Raw genomic sequence first — 26085 nt, forward strand, 5'->3', positions numbered from 1 at the left:
ATTTAAGAAGGCTTTAATATTATTTATGGATTTATATCAAACAAAATGAATTTAGGTAATGGTGGTAAAACTCAGGCTACAATTTAATGAAATTATAAATATTTGCTGAAACTTGGATAACAAGAAAATGAAAAGTTTCCTTCAGAAGTAGACTTTTGAGATAAAGAGTTATATAGACAAACAGACATTCAGAAACTTCAGAGTTGTCTTCTGCCTTTACTATCTACCTAAATTATTCTTTCTTTTGCATCAATTCATATCATAAGCAACTATTGTTGTATTGTACCAAATTCTAGGATCACATCCATCATAAGGCATTCAATCCTTCTGGGAGTTTTAGAGGTCCCTATTATGAGTTCTATCTTTGAATCTTCCTTTTTTCCATCCAAAGATGACTTAATTGGTGATCTATGATCAGCAAAATTTCCTGAAAGCCAGCTACAGTGCTCTTTTAAAGGAATACCAAATAGGTAACTTCTTAGATGTTAAATTTTGTTTTACTATTGATGTCTTAAGGAAAACCTAGATCCAGATCCTACATGCATCCCTAATCAGAATGATTTCTGATCACAACCTGCCTCTGAACTTTATTTTATGGGACTGTTTCTGCTCTTATTCTGAGACATTTCATTGTATACCTCATGAGAAATAACAGCAAGATCTATATGTCACTTCCCAAAGAAAAACTCTTGAAGAGGTTTTTGTAAGGCAGTGCCTCACTAACACAGACATCTGTGCTAATCAGTGCTGAACTTTAGAAGAACTGATTTGTTTTGTTTAATACAAACCCCTGTGGTTTGGGAAGGCTCAGCTTTTACAGACTTAGTTCGCACACCCTTTGTTTCTTTGAAGTAATCTGTAAGACTGTCCATTGATCTCTTGCTTTTTGTTATGATGACTAAAAGTTTTCCAGAGTGCATTGCAAGTCATATTACTGACTGATTTCTGCATAAAACAAAACTGCAGTGAGCTTGACTGTGAAAAAGAGAATAGGTGATAAAGAGAATATTATGTTGCATTAGATGGTAAGAAGATATGTCAACTTCAAAGATTAAACCAAGATCATTATGTGAGCTTCTTTTGTTAAATAAATGATGTTTAGAAGAACAGAAATGAGAAGCAGAATTTAAAAGTAGGTACTATAAAAATATGGTAATTTGTTATAAAAATATACTATACAAATCTGTATATTATTTATTTCTTTAAAAACTCAAACCGGGTAAATGTGATATTTTGGAAAAATAAATTGCACCTTCTAGATTGAAGTCTATGTGTAGATTAATGGTCTTAGCCACAGCTTCTTTGATCTACCTTTATCATTGGCCAGCAACATCTTTGCCTTTTTTTCCTCAGAAGCTATGAACTTCAGCTAAACCGACTGGCTACACTGCTGTATGGATCTTAAATTTTTTTTTAAAAAAAAGGAAAAATTGCTTATGCAGCTATTTGCAAAATAGCATATAATTTTAAGTTGATTTATTGACAGTTTCCTCTCCTTCATTGTGTTGGAAAGATTCTGGCAGAGTGAGTAACTAAGGAAAGCAAAATGAAAGTATTTACATGTAGAGCTGGAGGGAGCAGGTGACAGCCACCATAGCAGAAGACGACTGATGAGGCACCAGTCTTCAAGAGATACAATACTTGAAGCACACAACGAACAAGTATTTCTGTAAATGAACTTGAAGCATTGTACGAGGCTCATGGCGTTGGAAACAATTTTTATTGTTCTATTTTAAAGGCCTGCTTACATTCTAGAAGACTTTTAAAAGCATGGCCTTACTATCCAGCCTTCTGCTCCCCATTCTGTCTCTTAATGGTTACTTACTTTCTCTTATATCAATGGTAAAAGTATTTATTATGCTTCCCTACTTTTATTTTTGCTGTGCCAACAGGGAAAAAGAGAAGAATAGGCTGAATTCTTTTTTTGTCACTTCATCAACAGCATATACTAATTTTCACATATGAAGCAAACCACAGGTAAGAGTGGTAGAAATGGTAAGCAGGTGTTGGAGAAAGTTAGCCAGACTAGGCCGCGGTGGGAAAATTCTGAGTCATGCTGACAAGGGAGAAAAGAAAGTCATGCTGACCTTGCTCTGTGCAGATAAGCAACTTTGAGAAAGTACAGTATAAGAAAAACAGGATGGAACCCGGACCACGTAGCAGTAACCGAAAGTAGGAGGAATATGATAATGTAATTTTTAGAGCTAAGCCAATGATTCTGAGACAAGTATGCATAAGGTAGAACTTAGTGTATAAATATGTGTAGGGTTTTACAATAAAGTTGAAGCTGGCCTTATCACTCACATTGAGTCGACTGCTTGCCTTCCCTCGCTCGTCGCAAGCAGGGATGCCAGCAAGCGTGTCAGGTGAAGGCCATGGCATGCTGACCTGTGTGATCAGTAGAACTGGCATGACACTGGCATGACCACAAAAGGTCCAGAGGTAGCAGTCATGGCTTAAAAAAAAAAAGACACACAAAAGAACACCCAACCACTGTCACACTGTGATCTACTCTTGTTAAATTAGTGTAAGCAAGGTCTATCTCACTTGTGCAATGACAGTCATCTGCAAATTTTAGAATTAATTCTAATTTAAGATTCAGTGAGATGGTAACTATAAATGCTTCTGGTTTAAGTGAGAACTGCGCAACAAAATATCAAGAAACGGTCAGTAAGGACTATGTATGTTATGCTGAAGCTTAATATAGACATGCTTTAAACAGGAGGGAGCATATCCTTTGGTACATATGTTCAGTTAGTAAAATACTGCACTGGTCATTAAGAACTGCACCACACTATTTTGTCTGTGTATAACCTCACAAGTCGTTCTAATAATTGCATAGTGGAGGTGTGGTGCACTCTATGCTCCCCCTTGGAGTGAGCAATGGCACCTCTCTTCACCTTCATGGCTGCCTGATTTCTGATGCTATCAATCTCTCATTTACTTATACACATACATACACATGTATATATATATAAAAAAATGTATAAAATTGCAATAAACCTGTACAACTCAGTTTAGATATGCTGGAGGATTTGCAGGGGTTACTTTGGCTTTTGGTTGGTTGGTTGGTTTGGTTTGTCTGTTTGTTTGTTTTAAGGACATTCCTTGCAACTTTGATTCTAACAAAGATGAAATGAAGGCCTGAACACTAAACAGGTTGAATAGTTGAGGTAGCATGTCTCAACAGTATTTAAACACAGAGTGTTGGGGTATAAACCACATTCAGGAGATGGAAAGAGAATTCGTGATAATGGAACCAGAAATCAGAAGAAAATATACCACTCTGTCCATTAAAGAATCATGTTAGATCTACAGTAGAACACACAAATCATGACGATTCAGTCTGTTTTTCAGGGAGAATATATTCAAATGTCTATTATATTCAAATGTATTTTTTCTTTCTGTTTGATCCAACTCTGCTCCAATGGAAATGGCAACTGGGTCCTTTCCACCTTCCAGTTTTCCCATAGGCCAAGCGTTTTCCTGTTTTCTGGGTGAAGCGTCCCAGGTATCCATATTATGTCCAAATTTCTTTTTCTGGCAGTAACTGGCTAAAGTCATGATTGTTGGGAAGCCTCTGAATATAATACTCATTTTACTATATGTTTGGATATATTTCTTCTGTTTGGAATTAAACCAAAATATTGCTTGGAGTCAAGGAACACTTACTAGGCAATCATTTTACAATTACAAAGTTATGCTATTACCACTTATTTGGTCTTCACGCTAGCTAGAAAGACAGAATGAACACAAATAAACTGTCCATAAGGCCTATAGTACATGAAGTCACCACTTTCAATTCATTTTCAACACTGTTGTTTTTCCTGTTCATAAATTCTTAAACAAATCAGGACAATCCAATGACAGCAGCGAGCTTGGAACTGATGTGGATAATAGATGAGGAGAAAGAAATGCAAAATCCCTGTCTTGCCCATCAAGACAAGCTCTGATTGTGCTGATAGCCCTTCTTGTCATGGCACAATACTGCTTCACTCACACTGATTAGCTTGGACACAGATTGACGAGGTTTTCCAGTTCTGGAGCTAATGCAGTCAGTGGTAGCTTTGGGATCCCTGTACTTCATATAGAAATAATAACCAACAGCTTTGACCTCTATAAAGACACTGAAATTTTTCTGAACTGGAACAAAGCAGCTGCCACAAAACCCGAGAGCGGTTCAAAATAGAAATAAGAAAAAGAATTGTGTGATTGTGGACAGAAAATCCTGAATGCTACTCAAAATGTCAGAAAGAGAGGAAAAAAATCAAAAAGAATAAGATTTATTCATTGCTGGCACAATTTAATAATTACAGTTCCAAGCTGATAATGCTACCTGTGGGAATTATAATGATTCCTTAGAACTGACAACAAGGAGAGGCAAACAAAAGATGTTGGGAATTTGTACGAGAGTAGCTTGTTTTAGGAATAAATTCCCATTTTTGATATCTATTTATGTTGTATTGAATTCAGATGCAAATATATTTATAAAAAGTACAAAAATATTCTGCAAAAGTCAAAGTTTCAGGTCAAAGATTGAACATAAGAAAGGTCAGCAAATCCACATGGTTCTTTTAACAAAGCTTACTAACTAATAGCAAGCCTAAATAAACAAGTATGTATATAGTATGTGCACATTGTTGCACACACAAACATACAGGTAAAAACCCGGAAATATTAAATAATACATGAAAACACCACCTGGGCACTGAACTGTTTGATCTTCATTTAAGTTAAGAGGAAGCTTGTTGTATGCATTCATTTCTAAAAGGAAATATAAAATTGGTGTTTAAAATTCCAACAGTGATCAGGACTCCAGGATACTAAAGCAGAGCTGTGCAAACTGCAGTATGGGGAAAGGGAAGGTAGGAATACAATTAATTCACTTAACCATACTGACAACAGCAACAATTCTTTTTTTTTTTTCTGCTGAGCCTTGTATGAGCTAGAAGGATGACAGTCTCCCCAATTAATTTTGTCCTTCTATTGCATTTCTTTCCCTGACAGAAGGTGCCGAGCTATCATTCCAGCTGATCGACTGCTTGATGTTCTGCATCAGAACTTGTAGCAGCCATTAGCATTTCGGAGGCACTCAAATAACCTTGGTGAATCAATGTAAAACATGACCAAATATTAATTACTGCATTTAGCCTGCCTAAAACGTACAAAGCTCTGAAAAAAAGATGGTATTTTACTAGTATTATTGATGTGCTGTTTTAAAGTTCTCAAAGGCTAATGCAGTGATTTTAAAAACAGATTGAATTCTTGTACACACTAACACATCATTTTAAATGTCCCAGCTTTATCTTTTTGGAAAATGGATTCACCTAAAATATAGGTCTAAAAATGTGCCCTCAATCACTTTAAAATTATTTTTAAAAGCATCTTGAAAAGTAGGTTATAACATACCAGATTTCATATTAGAACAAAACCAAGTACGACAAAAATCATAACAGGAATACACAAGTCTGCAGACAGATAAGGTTCAGCAGAGCAAAGCTTAATCTAAAGAAGTATATGTTTACCATGACAGTCTCTTTCTTCCCTTGCTATTTTTCCTTCTTTCTTCCATTTTTCTATTATTTCAGAAACTCTATCTTCCCCAGACTTGCCAGAAAAATCACTCAAATATCAAAGCTGTATTCCTATGCCAGTATATTGTTGTCTAGTTATATTTTGTACCTATCCATATGAAAGCTTGTTTGTGTTTCATCATTATTAAAAATGTAATAAAACTTGTAAATAACTATTTAATTAGGAGAATGGATTGTTGCTAGAATTAGGTGTAACATTTCATTGTATTTTATAGCCAAACATTTCTAAAACTTAGCACCATTGTGCACTGAGGTTGGCAACTGGAAAAAGAGGATCACCTCTTCTCACCTTTGTACTAATTATCTTCTGTTTAATGTCATCTAATCTCTGGGAGGATTTTGAATTGTTTCCTATTTTATTTAGAGACAGGTACAGGAATTAGTAGTATAATTTTAGCCTGATTTCTTTTCCACGTTTGCTAAAAATTCCAGGGAAAACACATACAAAAAAATGTGTTGTTTAAAAACAGGCAATTTCTGTTAGGTAGTAATATCCTCAGTTACTGTCCCAAATTATTCAGAGCTTGATATCTGCTGGACATGACTGAATCTAACTAAAGGCGAAGGGCACAGACTACATGTAAACCACCGACAAAATGCAACAGACTGTATGGCAGAAGGATTTTTTTGCTCTGATATGTAAGGGCAAGTTGTGTGAATTTTTCTTGAATTGAGGAAAACAGTGGAAGGTGAAGCAGCTGGAACAATTCTGTATGCTGGCATGCTCCTAAATACCACTCACTGCAGCAAGCCAAATTCACTCTGGCTTGCTACCCTTGAACAACACACATAACAACTGTAATATTGAAAATTCCACAATATGTAACAAAGGCAGCAGAACTACATTTGAAACATTTATCTACATGTGCCAGGGATTTAACAAAGTTGAAACAGACTGATAGTTTGTAAAGAGTATTTCTTTCTGTTTGTGAAATATTCACAGAAATCATGACAGTTTTAAAACAACTTATCTTTACACAAAATTATTCAACAAAAGTATGTTAGGCTTATTCTGTTTTGTGGGCTTGATTGAGTAGATAATGTAGATTGTTAAAGAACCAAGCCTAATTCCTTGCTACTCCCCAAACTCCCCATGTGGGAAAAAAAAAAAGCCATAAGGAGCTTAAAGCACTTAAAGTGTGACTTAGTTTGCTTTCAGGTATTTTAATTGTAATCCTTAAAACCATGCTCAGCAGCACATTAGCTCTCTAGGAATCTCAAGTTCATAAACCATTTTCCTAGGAAACTACAGTTCTGTTCCTGCAGATACCTAAAAATATCTGTCTGGCAAGCACTTTGCTCTTAGTTTATGCCAAATCCTTTCAAGATACAGTCAGCTTGGCACTGTTGTCCCTAACCCACTGAAGGGTCAAATGGCAGTGCATCCACTAGTGCTACATTTTTGGGGTCTGACCTTGCTGGAAACAGTGACTGTCTTCCAGTTGAGTTGGAGTTTGAACTGAATCTCAATTCTCACCTCTGTCTGGGAGAAGTCAAACTTGCATCTTTCAATAAAAAAAAAAGAAAGTGTGAAAGGTTTGTTTGTTATACCTGCTTTCAGACACACGCTTTCCTCCTGAGTTGAAAAATACTTTTGCATCCAAAGAAAAGCAAGTAAAATACTGTTGCCATAAATAATATGTATAGCATTTGCAGAAATGATAAAGGTAGCTGATGAGTGTTCTTGTCTCAGACTGAAGAGGGAAGCAGAAAGGGAATAGACTGTGCTAAGACATAGTCTAAGATGCTCTGTTCCACATGTAACTTTGAAAATATTGAAAAAACTCAAGCACAGATTTGTAGTATCCTGCACACATTTCAAGAGGATAGGGGGATAAATTTGCTGCACAGGCAGAAATTAGAAACACACTCTTATGAGCAACCCATAAGAATACTGAAATACAGAATTCCATTAACTGTGGCAGACCGTTAAGTCTTGCCCTTGAAAATTCATAGCAGACTTTTATAAGGAGTCATTAGTTTATTAAAAATTAGTCCACATTCTAGTAGCTAAGAGAAATCATTAGGTAAACGGAGTTTCTATGCTTTTGAAAAGCCAAAGAAAAGAAAATCACTTCTCATAAACAATTCAGCAAGAACAGAATATTTTCCTGTTGCCTCAAGTTACCAACCAACCACACTCCATGACTTTTTTAACATATCTCTCAATTCTGATGTTTGCCTTAAAAAAAACAACAGATAAGGTGCATGTATATTTTTCAGAAGCTGAATCCTGTTATCATTTTTATAAGGTCACATACTGAACAGAGGAAATTGAAAACCCTGTGGAGGAAAAGTACTGTTGCAAATGTGCTGATTCCTATGTAGGTTGGGGGTTTCTTTCATTTCTGAATTGATTTTACTTTCTCTTAATTCTTTATTCTTGAATATAACCTTTTTCTTTAGAGTTCTTACTGTTTGAATTGCTTGATATTTTATAAACCATAGATTTGTTTTATCTGATGTTTAAATTCAAATAGAGAAAACGTAAGGCTCTGAGCCATATAACGCTTCTGATACAAAATATCTCAATTTCTAAAATTAGATGAGCTTTAGGATTACAATTTTCTCCAAAGTTCATTGAAAGCCAAGGAATATTTTAGTCTTTTCTGACAGCCTAATTGTTTCACTGTTTTTTTTCCTTCACTACTTCAAAAATTACTCTCTGCTGTGATAGGACTTCAGTTTTCTGCAAACGGGGTTTGCCAGACATATTCTGCAAAACTATTTACATTTATCAAATCTACTCACTGATTATAAATGAGTGTCTTTCAAGGAAGAATCATGGATTTTCCCAAAATAGTAATGGCTGTTTGGATATTTTTGTTAGTCATATTTCAGTCACTAACAAAGATAAACTCATGAACTCTAATGTATTTGAACATGTATTAGTTACCAAAGACATAAGAACACACAGTTTGTAAAGCAAAACAAATTAGACAAATAAACATCAATAATTGAACACCTTTAACTTTCAGTGGAGCGCTTACTTTTCCCTTTACTTCTGTAAATGTAAAATAATGTCTTCATAAAATGGGATATAATCTTTTCGTCTTGGGAATAGGCCTGGAAAGTGATGATCTGATATACTTTTCCAACATCTAGAGAGACTGTAGGCAACCGAGCACATCCTATATCCCTTTCAAACAATAATGAAAAATTACTAAACCTAATTAAATGTCCATTTCTTGCCCCTCTCTCTAGTTCTGTACAAGGAGTTTGAACAAACAAAAAGGTTATTTATAATGGATGATATCAAGTTATGATCAATACTCATGTAAAATTTAGCATCTGATTTAAAACAGTTTGACACAATGCAAAAAAGGTGAATAATACATGAAGTTCTTTCATCATAAGTGCTGCTTCACACCATTTAAGATGTAAAGGGTGTTCATTTAAAACATAACCCACAACCATTGCAAAATATTTTAGCTTTAAGGAGTTCACATAAAGTTAGAAAACAGCTACCCCAGAAGCACAGTTAAAAGGAATAATTAGAATCTCACACGATATCACCTTCCGGAAGGAAAACTGTTTACACTGTTCAATGATAAACCTTTCACAGGAGTGGTTTTAAATATATGGCGTGTGGACAGGCAGTACTAAGCATAGTAAGCATGTTATCCTGCAGGTTCTGAAATTATTAATGAGCTGCAGGACTCAGTCTTTTATTGAATTAGTTATAATTAATCAAATTTGCCTGACTCCAGTGAAAGGCAACCAGCAGCTGGCTGGGCACAGTTGTTTATCACTTTGAGGTGCAGATTATTGGATTTGCTAGTCCTTTAGGATGTTCATCTTATGCAATCTTAGTCAACCAACCATTAGATGTCTATTTTTAGGTATCTGTAGGTCTTTTCTGTAATTACTGAAGAGACACAAACATCTCTAGAAGCTACTTTTTCTCTCTGCATTAGATTTTTAATTTAAGATCCTCTGGCATTACTTGTCTTCTGGATGTTCTTCATATGTCTGCATTAGATATTGAGAGGAGCTCAGACAACTGTCTCAAACTACAGTTTAGATAGTTTGTATTGTGAGATAAGAGGTGAGATAATACAACCTCTGGAGAGTATTGGAGATCTGCTGTGGAACAAACTGGATTTGTGGAGGTATTTTAAACACAAACTTTTGTAACATTTGAATGTTAAAAATAAACTGCATTCTGTATAAATCCCACTATATTCATACAATATTAATTGTATAATTCCAGTCATGTTTTTCACTTTTCACAGTCCTTTATAAATATGAATCATTTGAAATATGTAGGAAGTAAAAATAAAACAAATGAGACGATTAATAAGGGACCTAGTCTTTAGTTAGACACTGTATTTGAGATACCTACTCAAGCAGTCACAGAGACTGTGTGTCAGAAAATATATCCTGTAAGTGGTTTTCAGGTTAGACAGAATAAGTCCATTTTATCCTTTCAATATAATGCTATTTCTTCCAATAATGATAGCTGTGGCAATTTTTCTCTTCCATTCTGTTATTGAAGGAGGATTAAGATATTTCTAATGTCATAAAAGTACTCTTTGGGAAAGAATGATGATTATTAAAAAGTGCTCTAAAATCAGATGATTCGAAGGTGTCAGGATTCATGCCTAACAGACAAGTTTAGTAGGTAATGATTGGGGGACACAAAGCTACTAGTGGTCTGGACATCTCTTCAGATGGAAGCAATTTTCTTTCAGGACAGGGAAAAAAAATAATCATGGAACAAAAATACCAAAGAATATTGACCTTCAGCTCTCTGTCAGGTTTGGTTGATTGGATGAATATAGTCTAGGCAAGGCTTAACAATATCTTACAATCCATCTTATTTACCATAGGGAAGACAGTGAAGAGGAGAGTCGTTGCTTTACCATTTTACCAAATGTTGCAGTTTTAATTAAAGATGGTTGTTTACTTTTTTTGTATGGAAATGGAGTGGATTATGTTGGAGCATTATTGATCTATCACTTACAACACTGCTTTATAAAAAGAAGGCTACCAGATTTCAAACAATATCATATAGGAAGAAAGTATTGAAGGGCTTTCCTCCACAGGTACTCTGGGCCAAAGATAGAGCAAAAGTAACTGAGAGACATGTTAATTCCACTTCTTTCGAGAAACCTAGTTCTATTCTAGAGCTTTGAAACATAGTATAGGAGGTCCTATTCTTTACATAGCCAAATAAAGATATATACTACCTCAGCAAGATAGAAAATGAGGGGTAGACGAAAGCTAATTTAGTAAACTGAGAAGCTGTTTGTTGAACAAATGTGAATGTGCACCATTATCTCTCCTAGAATAAAAGCCATGCAAAGAGAAAAAAGAGAGAGTAACCAGTTCGTGACATATAAGGGCAATTTTCCATAAATTCTTAGCTAGTCCTCACTTTCAGAAAACTACAACCTCACGTCACGAACCCATGTTTCCTACCTGTGCTTTATTCTTGCATTTTGTCCTGAGTGAGTGCCAATTAATACCCGGGATCAGAGAATTGTTCCCTCTCTCACGCTCCTTTCCCAGTTCACATTTCCTCAGACCTGTTCTGTACTTTCTAGCAGTGCTCTGCATGTTCAGGAGAGCTGCCAATCTGCTTGCCATTAAACCTCAAAAGCTAAAGTACACCCTCAAGCAAAGAGTGAAAAATCAGCGGTCTTTCTGTTCTCCAAGATATTAATCTCATTTCCTTGAGAGCATTTTGAGGTTGTTTGAATCTCTGCCCCTTTGCTACTCAAACACTGTTTTTTCTTCACTTTTCCTTAGATAATTGTTGCAATTGCTCCTAATAATAATAATAATAATTTTTAAAATAGTAGATTTGTTTACTTGAAGCCTGGTATAACAACACTGAAATGTGTGGCTCTACATCACCACTCTCCTGTTACCACCCACAAACAAGACTAGAGTCTGTGAGGTGTTTATTGTACTGGCACTTCTGGTGTGTGAACTGGGAAGACCATATTTTTCAGCATGAAGCTAACACTACTTCTAGTTGCAGGAGGCTGAAATCCTTTCTTGCAGTCATTTTCTTCATTACAATGGGTTCCAGTTCTGAAAGTTTGCTTTGGGGTTTTTTGTTGGTTTTGGTTTGAGTTTTTTTAAACAGTCTTTTTTTCTAATTCTTATCTACACTTTTAGAATACAGGGTGTGGAGCAGTTGCATTTACAATTCTGATTCACTCTCTGCATGCATGTATATGTGTCTGTGTAAAAAGTGCTTCCTATTTTCATGTTTGCATTTTGTTCCTTACAGATTTAGTGTGTTAAAATGAAAGCTGTTCAGTCTTCCTGAAATTGGATATCATTACTATGACCTAAAAACTAACTTGCTTGGTTACTTCAAACACTAAATAAATGGCATTTGTATGGCTGCAGTGAATGTTGAGGTAGGTCTGATGGGGCCACTATTCAGTTTTCATTAATGTAAATCCTTGCTTGAAAAACTGCTGAGAAATTTAATTGTCTTCTGGAACCTGGGAGGTGCATCTTGTAAAGGTGAGAATGACAAGGTTGTTGTCAACACACGCTGAAAACATGTTTTGAAGAAAGTACTTCAGCTAAGTGCAGAATGTAAAGCTATTGCCTTTTCCAAGGTTCAAAAGCTAAATAAGAAAGATAGAGGCATTCTTGTCATGTCTCCTTCCTAAGCTGAAAGTCAATAGTAGACAGACAGACGTGTGTGAACAGTTAGTTTGGTGTGCTAAATAAAGAATCCTATGGCCATTATCAGATGCTAGTTTGCTTTTCATAAACTCAATTTGATTGTATGAGTGGATGAAGGGAGAGTTTCATGGTGTCTCAAGGACAGTGTTTGTGATACATGTTTAACTACTTTTGGTTGAGCCTTGAAATTTCTAGTGAGGTATGATTCTCTGATCTTGGTGTCTTGAACAAGGACTCAGGACTGGAATCTTCAGTAATATTGGTATTAAGCTGTTATACCTGGAGCTTTTCTCTATCCTGCCCCAAAACATCATCAGTGTGATTAATACAGTACCCCATGACACAGTTTACATTTATAATAACCGAAGTTACCAATTGCCTTTCTTAAAAAAAAAAAAAAAAAAAAAAAAAAAAAAATCTGGTCATAACAAGTTGTTAATCACAGAAGAACACCCAAAAATTCATAGAAATTTCTGTTTCATGAGTACAGAATAATAGAATATCAACAGTCATGGTATAAATATGTGCATAAAGATGTTTTATCTTTTATATACAGTGAGGCTTCATTCATTATCTCTCCACAAACTTTTTTGATGATGCAGTCTCTGACTAATGCAATTGTTCTAGCAATACTGCAGCGTATTTGCATGCAGAAGAATGTGTGAGTGTGTGTGTGTATGCTATAGAAGGAAAATCTCTTAGCCTTTCTCAAATGCAGCTTTCTAATAAGATGTGTAACAACAGCGGGGCTATAGGATTTTGATGCTATAAACAAATGGGAATTTTTACTCAAGGCTTCTGGGTATGCACAGACCATACAGAGGTTTGGCTCTGCTTCTTACTAAGGATCAGCTGTTTCTTGTTTTTTGCTAATTATCGGCTTCAGGATCTGACTGAACTATAGTCCAGTTCAGCAAACCTGAAATGATTTAATCTCCACTGCATCAGTTGCCAGTATAAACTAATGCACAGCTTACCAAAGTGTTAATCAGACAAACGCACATACGCATTTGAAGACACAAGCAATGCAAATACATTGACAAACTGCAGAACACTGCAAGAGACCTTCACTTTCTGTCTAGGTTCATAGACCAAAATGCTAATCTCACTCCCCAAAGGAGTAATGCTGTCTCTAGTACAGCACGGATTCACTTAAATTCACTAGAAGGAGCTAACTCAGGTTTAATAAGCACTTAGATACCAGAGCACTAGGTTCAGTCTAAGTTCTATGCAGCTGCAACCTGAAAAATTTATAGCTTATATTCAAAATTTTCTCAACATTTATACATCGGCTATTTGAGAAGACGTTTGTATTTACAAAGAAAATAGTACTACCTGTGTTGAAGATACACTCAACACATAAAACAATAAATTTACCAAGCTGCTGCTAGAAATGACTGACAGAAGAACAAGTACATTCTGGAAACCTGATGAGGCAAATTTTAATAGAACTATTCAAGAAGCAAAATGAGTGACTAGAACTATACTTTTACAGAGATAATTTTTACAAATTTTTCTTAGATCGAAATGAAATAGTAGGATACCAAGACAAACAGTGGTATGTAGGATTAGATTATGTATAATTTGTTCCTTTAAAAACACAGACATGTTTTTAAATAGTAGACATGGCATAGATACATGGAAACTATGAATTCATATTAACACTTCCTCACTTGTCAAATTTTAGAAATTATCCACTGGAATTTGCAATGCTAATTTGGACTTTCAAAACAGCAGAGAGATGATTCAGTAGGAATTTTTGCTCAGAAAAAAACAAAAGGCCAAGATTTACCCTCTCCATCCTTCCTTTGCCAAAAATCTGCTCTGTAAACGATTTCTGATAGCAGTGGAATCAACACAAGATTGGAACTATAACCAAAACACAGTTATATAAACATACCTTAAGAAAAAAAAGAAGTGTTCAAGACCCATTAGCAGTAGCCCATCAATATCTTTTGTTTTACCCAGTGAACTGATCCAAACCAGCCAAACAGATGGATGGGAGAGTCTGAGGGCAATTAAACATAGAATAATTTTGACAGTTTCACAATTTCAGAAACACCTGTGCTGCTTATTGCAATGTGTTGTGAATATTCACTGAGTACCAGAGACTGCTCCATAGTCCTCAGGGGCTCTCATTTCCACTTGTGTTGTGGTGTCCTAATGACTCTTTTGTACAGTGGTGTGTTAATTACGGAAGAAAAAATTATATGCAATGGTGATGTGGAGGCAAACAAGGAGGAAAGGAGGACTTTCTGTTTTCATTTAGAAAAGAGCTTGAGAAAGGAAGTGATGTAGCCTATGGTTTTCCTTAGACTAAGCTGCTATGAAAGGTACTTGGAGAGGAAGACCTCACAGGGGAGGGGGACCCAAAGAAACCCCAAAACCAACCAACGAACCAAAAAAAACCTAAAACAGTGGTGTCAAGCCTTCTTTGAAAAGGAAGATTATGTGGTTAGAACAAGCTTTTGGATTTGAGGCCAACTTTCCCTTTCTCCCTGCAAACAGAAAGTAACAAACCTATCACAACCTTATGAGCGGATAGAGGAGACTGGAGAGACTAAGTGTGATGGGGCAAAATATTTAGACAAAATGAAATTTGCAGAAGCATCCAAGCTTTTCTCTGTTTTACCAAAATCAAAAGTTTTCCCATTTCTGACCAAAGTTCCTCCCCGTGCATGAAATACAGGCAGTGTTGATAAGGGCTCTGTATTTTGACAGAAATAGATTTTGACAGATATAAAGCCCTGCCTTGGCTTTCTCTATCTCTTTTTCTCCACACTAGCTTCTCTCCTCCTTAGTATTCATTTGATTTCCTCATGTGTTTTATTAATCATAGCACTCGATTACACGTTGCTTCCTTTTACCCTTCCAGCCAGACTTTCTTAAGTCAGCAGAAGTCCTCAACATTTCTTCGTACCCAATTGTCCCTGCAATTTGATCATATGCAGGCTCACAAGGCATTGATCCCACATCTTTAACGCTAGCCAATAAATTAAGTCTGATCATTCCTTTTTACTCCTCCTCCACTGAAATCAATCTACATCACTCCAGAGCTTCTGTTTCTCTCACAAATAGAATTTTTGCCCATTTCTTTTTTCCCAGCTAAATTGGCATTTACTGCTTGTTTCTTGTTTTTCAAATAACCACATGAAATGTGAAAATGGCTAATAAATAGTATTTGAAGTTATGCTAAATAAGGGGAAAATACCTTGTATAAATAGCTGTTTTCTACAGTTATTTGATGAGTTTGATTTGAACTATTTTGTCACACTGCAGTAATGAGAATTCCTGAAAATCAAACATTTTGCTTTATAAGACAGTTGTAAAAGTGGGTTTGATGATTTTGTCACATTTCCATGTATAATGTGTGATGAACTTACTCTCTACATTTAATATAGATTACATTTTTAAAGGAGTTCTAGAGTGTTTACTGAATTGTAGCTTCTTATTCATCACAGTAAATTCAGTTGTAAATCCCCTTTGACTAAGCAGTATTTGTTAATCAGTACGAGGGAACATGGCAGCATCATATGTTAAATATTGATGACCATCAGTGTAATTAGTGAAGAGATTTCTCTGGGGCTCCAGATCTTTTGGGGACATCACTGGCTGTTAATCTCCTTTAAAAAAAGACAGTGTTTTCAAAACAATATTTGATTTAGTAAGAGGGAGGGGCTTAAGGAATCAGTCAGGACATTTACTGTGTAATCAGAATTCCAAGCAAAAGGAAGTAGGAACTAAAATTTAAAAGAAAGGGTGAAAGAAACCTTTTATAGAAGAATGTTTTATACGATGTGAACATCAACTACTTTAGCCTGACAAACTATGTCTTGTATAGCCATTTACTTGCTGTTAGGGCTATGCCCCACAGATTCCCCCAAAAGTGCTTCCACAACAATTGTTCTTGAGAATTAAACTTTTAAGTATACCATTACTGATGTAAGAGCCCAGCAAAGGATGGAAGCTTTTATGCAATGTAAGAAATCTAAATAGAGATAAGAAATAAAGATATAGGCAACGTATATTCCGAGTGTTACCAGTACCTAGCCAAAGAAACAGCTCCTACATTGGGGTCTTTCAAGTTACTCGCTTGTATACAATAGTCTGCTATTACCAATACCTTATCTCCACTCAGGTGAAGCTAGCTAGTCGCAGACAGTAGGTGCAGATCATGCAGTACTCACAGAAGCAGCTATTACATGAGAAGGGCCTGATTTGGATGTCTGAGCAACAGCAGCAAATGAAGAATAAGAAAATACCTGTCAACTCAGCAGGCAGCTCAGTGCAACCCTCTGTAGAAGGCAAAATAGCATTCAGTGCCTGAGCAATGAAATTTCCTTCACAGCAGGCCAGAGCAAACTTCCATGGACAAATCAGCACATCAGCAAAAGGCCTTTCAAGGACTGCTTGTGCTGTGGGACCGTTTATAATCTTTTCTTTCTCTGCTCTCCTCTTGCAGGGAAGAGTTCTGGCTGGAGGACAAGTTGAATGAAAGCAAGAGGCTTCAGAGAGCTCTCTGTTCCCTTCAAAATCTGTTCTGCTATGCATTTTCTTTGTTCTTTCATTCATCCTGCTCCCTTTCTCCCCTCAAGGGAGGAGCAACAAGCTGCAAGAACAGATGTTTCTAATTTCATTAGACACTTCATACTGATACACAGAGCTTTACTTCCTAGTTAAGCAATGACAAGGCTCGCTGTATCTCATAGGAGTAGCATGATTCTCAGGAGGGGCTAATACATATATATTTAATGGTCCAAAATTGAATTTCTTATGTCTATAGTAAAACATAAATAGCATTTTTATGCACGTAGCAAAATCAGTGCTAAAGATTACTTAGTAAGAATATGTAGCTAAATAACATATGTAAGCATTCTTTTAAAGAAAAAGTAAAATCTAACTTTATTGTATGAAATGTATACGCAAAACCCTCATACAGTTTCAAAATGTCTTTCTCCAAACAGATGCCTAGAATTGCTTTCTTTAAAAAAATGGATTTTCTAAAATGGTAAGTATAAAATAAGTTCAATCCACAGATTTCATTTTCCCCATTATTTATCTTTCTTCACCTGCTTCTTTAACCCTCTTGATCCCAATTAGTGAAATTTTCTAAAACTCGTTAATCCAGAAAAAGACAGAAAACAAAGCATGCATCCTGACTTACTAAAGGTACCCAGTTGGAAATTTTCTGGTTTAAAAGACAAAAACAAATCCAAAAATTAACTTTCTGGTTTCCTCTAGGACTTAGTCTATCCTGTGCTATGACAGGATTGCATAAAGATAGCAGGATTCTGATCCTGGTTATTCAGCCCTGACAGAGAACAGTCACCCAGATTTCAAAAGTCCTCTTAAACAAATATGGCTTGATGAAATCACAGTCTTAAAAGCTGGGGAAATGCTCGTTTTCTTATAAATCAGGCTTTCTGCAGCAGGATATGCTTTTGTTAATTTTAAATGGGAAAAAGAGCTTATTGTCCAAATCAGAATAAGTACCTGAAAATGGAACAGTGAAAACTTACTTGCCTGCATTGTAGCTGCAGGATGGATTTCCCTTGCATTCTCCCTGCATAAGGGTTATATGGATTTGAGCAGGTATGTGTAGTTGGGTTGGAGAAACTCAGCTGACATGAGTATTATTGCAGTGTTGTAAAACTAGTGTAACTGCAGTCACTATGAGATTGTATGAGTCTGGAGTTCCCAGAAATTGCAGTCTAATGATTTTTGCGATTAGCATAATAATTTCAAATTAAGAAGCATAAAAGTAATATTAAACTGGCATATTTGTGACACAGCAAAACTTAAAAAAAATCCTGCATGGAGCTACTTTGAACATAGTCTTTTTTTACAAAGAAGACTAGTATCTCCTGAATGTGACAGAGCTCCTACAATGTCTAAGAGTATAGTGGTGGGTTTAATAAGATGTATATATACAGCGTAAAATGTGATGTATACAAACTCTAAGGAGTCCTTTAGGAATTACTCTAGAGATTATTTTAGCTATAAGGAATATGATCATTAAAAAAACCAGAACAGAAATATATAATTTGAAAATGCTAGAGGGATAGGACAGAAGAGGAGAACCCACTTACATTTCTGCAAACACGTGACCAAAGTCAGGAAAAAAAGATGGTCAGATAGAGTAACCAAACCACTTTCAATAATAAAACAGATTTCTCCAAAAATCTTGCTAAGCCATCTAGCCTCCCTAACTAACTTAATTACTGGAGCAGCTATGGAGAAAGGTTATTAGAAAACTTATCTAAAGTTTTGTTGTAATCTTTTGCTTTTTTTTAATCTAAACTTGTCTAGCTCTAAGAATGAATTCAGGTAGTGAAATGTATTTTTTACTTTTTTGACAATATATCCAAATGAAACAGATTAATATCCTAAAAATAAAATAAAAAAATTTTAAAAGGCCTGCCAGCTATTTACAAATTGCTATAAGTAGGTGTCTCAGAAGCTGCAGTGAGGTTTCTAAAAGGAAAGATATAGTTTTAGGGTTGGTATTATCAAGCATCAGATCTCAGGCTGAAATATCTTATGAGAGAAATAATCCGGATCCCTTCAGACAAGGAACAAACAGCACAGAGACAGAATATGGTACTGACTGTCCCAAAGGGATAACAATCTTATTCACTGTATACTTCTGTATTTAATATAATTCTATCAAAAATTGCAGGTTTTGAATCATTTATCTGAACAGACAAGTTAATAAAAAGCACTACAAAGAAAACAGACTATAATAAAGCCTTTCTAAAAATCACAAGAAAAACCCGTAATTTTATCTTGTATTTACTACTTTTTGCATGTCAGAGCAAAGCAATGGAGTATGTTTTGTGGTAAAAACAACAGTGTGAATAAAACATCTTGAATATGAGAAAAGGCCATTCAGCCTAAAGAGGATTGGTCTTGATAATACATATGTTCCCCTAGGATGGTATCTAATTGCTTCCTGAATGACTGCAACGTTCGTTCTGACATCTTTACCCACTACGCCATTCAAACTATGCATTATAGCCAGAGTGAACGAAGCATGTTTTATATGTTCTGAAACTGTCTTTCTTAAACTTCAATTTATACCCTCATCCCTATAGTTTTCATTGTGCTTACAGTAGTAAAGGGTGTTGATTTTACAGACACTATTTAGGATTTAATAAACTTGAATTGTCTTTTTAGCATCTTTTTATTTTCTATCCAGCTCTATTGAAAGTTCATATTGTCATTATTTTCCCTCTAAATTTTACCCACCTACTTGAATAATTAAAGAAACTGCTGTATTCCTCAGTCATGCTGTGCCTTGACTCACCTTCAGCTCTCCATAGGTGCTGCTGGAACAATAAAGCCAAATAATCCCACTGTCTGAGGTCATAATAAGAAATTAGGGATTATATCTAGTGTACTCTTGACTGAGTGCCTCTAGAATGGTAACACTGAAATGCAGTGAAATCACAAGTTTTTAGCAGATGCATTACTACAAGAACAAAAGCTGGTACATTTTCCCATCTTCGTGGCATAAATTACTTTCTTCTGTATGAGCACATGCTTGTTCAGCTTCTTACTTTATAATAACTAATTTGTAAAGATAAGTCTAAAATGGTCGTAACATTACACATACACATAAGGGAGATACATAAAATTACTTTCCCCTATCTGCTGAGTAACATTTTGAACTAAAAAAAGTACTGAATTTTAATCTAAACAGGTGTTTTTTGAATTATAAAACTGTGAAAGAAAACTTAGCAATGTAATTAAATCCAAATTTTCCAATTTCATGCCTACTAATACTATGAAGTTGAATTGTTCTTGATCTACTTTGAAGGGTTGTTCTGATATTCAAATCGCCAGTACAGAAAAAATGTGGGTGTTTAGTAAGATATCAAGTGGACTTCTGCTGAGTTACCAGAATTCACAGTTGTCTAGTTATTGTGAACATAGAGCCTTACGATACCCAGCATTTTGTAAAGCGCTTAGATTTCTGAAAATATTTCTCAGCTGATGATATGAGAGTTTTATGAGGATAATAAAAAAATATTTAGAACATATATATAGAAAGAGTTTTGAAAAACACAGCACATTGATTAAAAGGAAGATGTACATACTTACTTGACAATGGAAAACTTCATACTATCTGTACAGCTTTTGGAAGTCAGACATGTTTATAACAGCAATACTCATTGGAATAACTTATAAATAGCAGTGGATAAATAGTCAGACTGCAACAGTCCTGAATACAAGTTTGGTCACATTTTTAAATGTAAATTTTAGTTTTAAAAAATGGCTTGAAAAAGAAGTAACTAGATAAGATTTGCTACTGGTGCTCTAGTGAAGGTCAGAAAGAAGATTTTATGATCTTTGGCCATAACGCATTAAACTGTCCAATATTAAATATAATGCAATCACACACTCCACCTGTGCAATCACAAGCATCCAAGGTACTGAAGGATGGTCTGAAGTAAGCAGGAACTCTGACCCACTTTTAAGCTTAGTTATCCCTTAAATTGTTAGATGATTAAATTGTTCACTTTCAAACATCTTAAAAATTCTGTGTAATAAACAAATTGCTTTATACCTACAATGCAGATAACTGATACTGATTTGGTAATAGCTTTACATAAGTATCTCAATATAAGTACACATTTTCTCTGTGCAGGAAATTCTAGATATGTAACAAAACCCTGGCATATCAATTTTAATTGTTAAAAGCTGATTTTTTTTCGTAAAGGGGAACTCATTTTTCAGTGGTGAAATTGTCAGCTACAAACAAAGATGCTGCAAGAGTGAGATCCATCATCTTGATAAACAAAACATTACATGTGACCAAGATTAGCTTCTAAGTTAATTTAAGAAGATTTGCAGTTTGAGATAAGTGCAATATCCCATATCTGAAGATGATATTTAATACTTTTATTAAAGAATCTAGTCAACTCAGCAGATCCTAAAAGGTAAGCCAAAATCTACATTCTCAACTGGGGTATGTATTAGGAAAGCAAACATCTTTGTCTGAATAATTTGACTTTGTGTTCTTCATTTTTCAAGTCTGGAAGGTTATTCAAATTCTATTTAACCTAAGAATCTCCATCTACATAAGTAAAATATAAATGTTTAATTTCTTGTGTTGTCACTTCATAATTGTACCAAAGTTGTTAGGACTGGAGAACCACAAGTTCGGAGCAAAGGAGCAGGTAGGAAAAATAAAGATTTATTGCTCTCTAACCAAAGTTAGAGTTATGGGGGTTATCAAAAGAGGATAATGAAGCATGGAAAGAGCCACACAGCAAGAAAAAACAGTTGCACCCTAAGTTTACAAAATACTCTGAAACTGATACTGCCACTTCTTTTCATATTTCATTCTTGAATTTATGCGTTGTCATTTATACTTATCCTGGAATAATCACATGCAATTCACCATGGATCCACTTCTGCCATTCCTACTCACACAAAGGGCACCTTTTGACCACCATGAGATGTGTGACTGAGTGTAGAACGCAGACTCATAATGTCAAGCCATAACTTTGCTCCTTCCCAGCTCTGTGAATAGCATCTACAGCAGCAATTCTATATATGGAGGGAAATCAGAGCACATGATCCTGATGCTGCTTCTTACAACCGTTTTTCTGATGTGTAAATTCTCAGAGGACAACCTACTTACTTCTGATTTATAACTCTGTATTAATTTGTTTCTGATTTACACCTATATTGAAAATAATTGTAATCCATATTCTTAGAAACTACTTTGCTTGATAGCCGGAAAAAAGCCATCCTGATAACGGCCACTCAGTAGTACAAGTGCTGCCACAGGAGAAACCCATCATGAGTAGGAAACGAAATAGAGTGACAGAGGGATGTACCATTGTTGTCAAGGTAGACTTAATATCTCCATAATTGTTACTCCATTCCACTGACAAAGTAAGCCACTGTCACTGATATAATTTATAGCATTTGGACTATTTAACTCCTGCTATGAGTTACAGAGACAGCCCGGCACCATCGTACATAAAACTAGATTAAGGTTTACTTCTGTATTCTCATTCTGATTTTTGACTACAACAAAGAGTATAAAATACGGTCTCTGTGATTCTAAGAGGCTTAGTAGTTTTGGAAATCACTCGGGTGCACATATTTCCACAGAGGCACTTAGGAACCTCTATAAAATATGTTTTGAATGGAAACAAGATGCCCAAATGCCTTGTATAGTTCAGTTGTAGGCATCTTTCGTATTTGTGGGCTCCCAACTACATCAAAACAATGTTAAAATTTACTGGTTCATGAACAATATTCACACCTTAGATGATGTATATTATTTCAAATTTCATATCTCTGTAAAGTGTATTGGGAGGGAGAGGACCTTCATGTAACCTTGACTGAATACAGTGATTGTACATTATATGCAAACCCCAACCGGAGAAGTGAGGGTGAAGGCTATTGAACACTGAATCTTTCTAGTGAATCATAATGACAGAAGCACCTCTCCTGATTCATTCTGAGAGCGGTGTGCAACATTCTCCACATTTCATCTTTCTTACCTATATGGGAAGGCTTAATGGTTTTACATGACCTATGTTTCAACAAAAAAGAAGCTTCTGAGAAATAAACAAGTGAAGATCTACAGCATATTGTCTTGTACAAGATAAATTTCATTGAGCTTAGCAGAATTACAGCACTGCAGAGACCAAGGGAATATATTCAAATGTACTGCAGGTTATGTTATAAAAGCTGGATTTAAAACTCTTCAGTGATGAAGCGGTTCCTACTTAGTGAATAGCAGCTGCTCTAAATTAATCTATATTGATTAAATTTCCTCCTGCTTCACAAAAATAGCTTTTAATTTAGAACACCTCTATAACATCTCAATTGAAACAATTGCAAGATGAAAGCAACCACATGATGTCAGCAAATATTATCACCTCCCTAAATCACAGTGAAATTAGTCTTCCAGAAACCAAAAGGTTATCTCTCCATCACTTCCTCTGGTGGCTTTTGATATTCTCTGATCTATGTTTCCAAAGCAAAGCCTATTTTCAGTTTTGTCATCCTAGCGACACACAGCCCGTCTAGTCCACTTTTTACCTTTTCAATTTTCAACACCCTGTTCTTCTTCAGTTTGCTTTTTTAAGGTTCAATAGAATGCACAAGATGAGTTGTACCCATCATAAATGACGAAAGGAATTATTCAGGATACAATCATAAAGCACACTACAGGTAAATGATGGATGTTTCTGCACACCCTCTGAGCTGGGAATAGGTCTAACATGCTACAGAGCCTAAGCAAGGGCTTCTGAATTTGAGTTAATACAGCCAGACACTCAGCATGCAGGGACCCTTTGCATCTCCAGTCTAAACTGTTGGATATAACACCTAGTAAAATGACCCTAAGAGTAGATGTATTTTATTTTTAGAAGTTGTTTTAGCAACAACTTGAACAAAAAGAAAAAGTGCATCAGAAGTAGAAATTATTTTGACCGTACAATAATGAAAAGCTAACAGGTAGTTGCTTATATACTCAAATATAGCTTATACTTTTGATGGCTTTAAAAATATATTTTGGACTTGTTATATCTGTCTTGTTTAAATAGGACTGCTCACCTGAGTAAAACAAACAGGATTTGGCTACTTGTTTCTTAGGCCCTCAGTATGGTTTTGCAGCAAGATGAGTTTCCGCTGTACAAAGCTGAGACATTTTCATGAAGAACTGCATTATCCTGTTTTTACAGTCACATTCATATGCTTTTATTTACACATAATATAGCACTTTGAAATTAAGAATGTTGATTATTCCTTTTTTGCATTCAGATGTTCCTAATGTTTTATTTTGCAGCGTCTTGTGTGAGTTGATGCATATATTCTAAGTGTGCTTTCTATCTTATATAAAATGAAATAAATAAACAATTAGAATTGCAGAATTCTCTTTTTATTGCTTTGTGCTTTTATTTGTTTGTATTTTGTTGTGTATAATTCTCTGTATCTGACACCAAACTGTACTTGATGGCTCTTTGAAGCTTTAATTGTCACCTTTTTTCCCTCTTGTTTTTCTATACATTGTAAAAGTTCATTTTTCTAAAACAATAACTCCCACTTGCTGAATTTAATATTGTTTTCTAGAAACATAAAATCATGTCCCAGTTACCCTTTTTCAACAATATACAGTGTTATTTTCCTATCATCTGCAATAAAACAGTGAGAGATAATACATAAATAACTATATTAACACTAAACATGTTCATTAAGTGCCTCATTTTGAAAATGTGTTACAGCTGGCCACTTATACTTGGCTGGAAATCAAATAATACAGGACAAGCAGAAAATAAATAGCTGACTCTGATATGATACTCAGATAAATAATTCCAGACTAATCTATGGACTCATTCCTGGAGCGTAAGTTGGGTACATAGTGCAGAGTATTAAAAATGTTATGGAAAATGGTACAATTGGTACAGAGTTGGATGGTCAAAACATGGGAATAGCAGCATTTTTAGTATGTACTGTGATAGATGGCAGATCTGTAATATATAATGCTGGATATCACTTTTCTTCCAGCTGAATTTTCTACCTAAAGTCAAGTGCTGACAAAAACTCCTTCTTTTTAGTCCTCCACTGTCACTCAAGCTGTAGGAACAGCAGTGAAAATAACCTTACGGTCCATACTGTGGCAATTTGTAACTTATTTACCTAAGACTACACAGCTCAGTGTATTATTTTTGTTTTAAAACTAAGACATCTTTATAGTTTGAGAGACTCGCGGTAGAATAAGAATGTTTAAAGAAGAGGATAAATTCCAGAGAGATAGATGGAGGGAAAAATATCTGAGGCTACTAGGCCTGTAATTGTAGTATTTCATTTGCTAATTTCTGACTTTCTTTGCAGGTACAATACAGTCAAGAGTCAATACTGTCAATACAGTTCTTAGATCACTTATTTCAACCAGTTCTTTTCCCAAACCCAGTCTACGTTTTTTCTAATCAGGCAGTGAAATCAGGTTCTATGTTGTTACTCCTGTTTTTCAGATTAGAGTGCTGTAGTTCCTTCTTGGCCTAGTTATTAGTCAATTTGAATAATTTATTAATTAACTCCTTGTTTTTTCAGAAGAAGACATAGTTCTAGTGTAGGAGTGGAGCTTAAACTCTGAACCTAAAGCGTTAGATCCAGGATAATTCTTACAGTTTGGTCTTTATGCACTATATGCTTTCATCTATTTGATGTTTCCATGGGTCTAGATTTATTTATAGCTTTCATGTGTTGTGTAATTATTAAGTTGGGGCCTCATTTTTATTCATCTTACTCTAATTTTAGTATAATTTACTTCATTGGCATCAATGGTGTTACTTCCTCACATATCAATATTAGACCCTGTATTATTAATACATATATAAATATTGCAAGGATTATTTAATGCATTCAGGACTTATTTCAGATACGCACTTCTCATTTGCATGAGAGAAAAATCACTCCCAAAGTGTTTTCAGCATCTCTATCTGTTTTTATTGCTTTAAGGTGAAATGTCTTTGTTGTGTTTGTGAGTTTATTTCTCTCATTAACATGATCAGTTGGTATTAAAAAAAAAACACAACCCAACTCAAAACTGTATTCCGTCATGGGATAAATTCACATCAACACAGACAATTTGTTTCATTAGGAATACCTGCTATTAGATCACTGGAGGTATCAAAGCATCTAAATCAATTTCTTCAGCAATTCCACATCACATCCTCTTTCAAATATTAGTGCTCTACTAAATTAACAATCTGAAAGCACAAAGCTGAGGGGTAAATTTGAACAACGTACAAATGCTTCTGTAGTGTGTTGCACTATCAACTTGTGTCTCCAGGGCTATGGCATTTTG

Source organism: Calonectris borealis, chromosome 13, assembly GCF_964195595.1.
Source record: "Calonectris borealis chromosome 13, bCalBor7.hap1.2, whole genome shotgun sequence".
NCBI classification, from domain to species: Eukaryota; Metazoa; Chordata; class Aves; order Procellariiformes; family Procellariidae; genus Calonectris; species Calonectris borealis.